General features: G+C 38.0%; 1 protein-coding gene across 1 annotated transcript in view; it reads right to left on the reverse strand.

Moving 5' to 3' along the window:
- LOC108572498 (rap1 GTPase-activating protein 1) overlaps window positions 1-2,163 on the reverse strand; it is a 116,181-nt gene that overhangs the window by 35,154 nt on the left and 78,864 nt on the right. The gene's annotated exons all lie outside the window — the stretch shown is intronic.

Here is a 2,163-nt window from a genome sequence, read left to right on the forward strand (position 1 = left end):
AAATTTTTTCGTTTCGACCGTAATAGAAAAATTTTTTGCAATTTATTTTGGTTCATTTTGGTATTTTCAAAAAAACAGAGAAGATAAGCTGTTCTATAATAATCATAGTCGGAGAATATTAACGAAAATTTGAGGTGCATTGTTTTTGTAAATATGGCGGAATGACAGAAAGCAAAATGGCGAGTTGGTAGCAAACTTAAGTTAACTGTTAAATAATAAAATGAATTTCAATCGCTCCTTCAGATGCCAAGTACAAAGTTAAATAGAAAAGAAAGACTTAAAAAAGAATTATTCCGAAGAAAATAAAGATAAAAGCTGTAAAATCTGTTGAACTGAAAAAATTTGGCCAGGGAGCGAAATTTACACGCGATTATTGCCAAATTAAATACATTACGATCCTATTGTTATATTTGGCACTTGTATGTTGCAAAGTATCGCTCTCTCATATTACTACCCCAATTTCTACTTATCCAATTTTCCCTTAATTCAGAAAAAGTAAAAAAAAATAAAAATTTCCCTAGATTCACAATATTTCCATTCATCTAACACATTTCACACAAAATTCTCAAAGTTATTCCTTCAATTTTTTCATCCAAAACTATTCTAAGTCCCTCTATATCAAAAATTCATTGAAAAGTCTCTCCTCCGATTGAAAAGTTTCATTAACACTAAAGTCCACTCGAACGATGCTCTCTAAAGAAACTTCAGTGAAATATCTCACAAAGAGGGACTTCAAAAAGGTTGCTGCAGAATAAGGTTGCCTTAATTAAGTGATAATTATCCTCACAATTTCGTCGGAGAAGTGTCCGGTCGAAATATTCCGATGGTTAAATTGCCTAGACGTCGAATTGAACATAGTCTAATTGAATTTGCGTTTCGTTACACCATCGAGAGAGGAAGAGGAGAAGAGAGACAGATAAACTCGGAACAGAGCAACGATAGCTCTCTCCTCTGTGACGTGACGGTAATTTAAATATTCTACCTCGAAAAAAACCTCGTATCGACGCATCTCGTGATTGCTTCTTATTTCCTTGTCCTCTCGATTGCGATACAAGATGGCCGCGGTTCCGATAAAACACTCCTCGTTTTATCACCTCCTTTTTTCTTCAACATTTTCATTATCGACATGCAACGATAATGGCGGAAATATAGAAATGCACATTCTACTCAGAAAACCAGTTCAATCGAAGGAACGTCACTTTCAACCGTGAATCTATCGGCGGAAAGTAACAAATCTTACGTTTAAGTACACACTGTGGGTGATCAAATTATTAGAGCCAAAATACGAGAAATATGTTTTTCGTGTTTGCGTAGAAATGAAATCTCAATACCAAAGTTTTCACGCTAGATAATTTTTAATTAACGAGCTTACGTAGTTACAAGAAATGCAGTTAAGAAGTGACAATAAAGCGAGTGTTTGGTAGAGCTACCCTTAGCTGCAATCACAGCCTCGATTCTTTTTGTCGATACATTCCAAGTAATTCGCTATGCATTGTAAATAGTAAGAACACAGCAAGAAAAATAAAAATGCTCAAGATCTATAAACCAAGAAAACTGTAAAGTGGCGGTTTGCCTAATTTGCCTAAAGACAACATTGCCTAAATTGTTGCCAATTTGCAATTCGTAAACATCACGTAAAATGGTCGATTTCTCACAGGTGGTTAGGATCATTCAATCACCCGCTGCCTTTATTTCCGCGAGAACGGTGAAAATTGAAGAGGACAGTAGAAAGGTACAACTCGAATAAGAAAATATGGCGGTACACAGAGAGAGAGAGAGAGACAGTGGCGTGGAGATTTCCACGGAGGATTTAGAGATTCAATAACAACATGTGCACGTAGTCGAGCGGATTGGACATTGCGAAAGAAGGTCGAACGAGCGAGAAAGCGGACAGTCAGCCGGTCTGCCTCGACAAGGCAAATCGGTAAGCTTCTAAAACGAACTGCAATCTTTCTGCGACTGGCATTTGTCGTCGTATCTGTCGATAATCGTGCATTCCGCTTGGTCGAGCGCCATAAAGGAGCAATGGCGCGGTTCGAGTCGCAGGGTGTCGCTCCATAGCTGGATCTCGACACTCGAAATCGCCTCGGTACGCTTCGAGAAAAAAATGCTACGGGAAAAGTAAACCTCCCGGTAGTTATTTCACTGTGACAGCAATACCCT

Source organism: Habropoda laboriosa, unplaced genomic scaffold (genome assembly GCF_001263275.1).
Source record: "Habropoda laboriosa isolate 0110345459 unplaced genomic scaffold, ASM126327v1 scaffold65, whole genome shotgun sequence".
Taxonomy (NCBI): Eukaryota; Metazoa; Arthropoda; class Insecta; order Hymenoptera; family Apidae; genus Habropoda; species Habropoda laboriosa.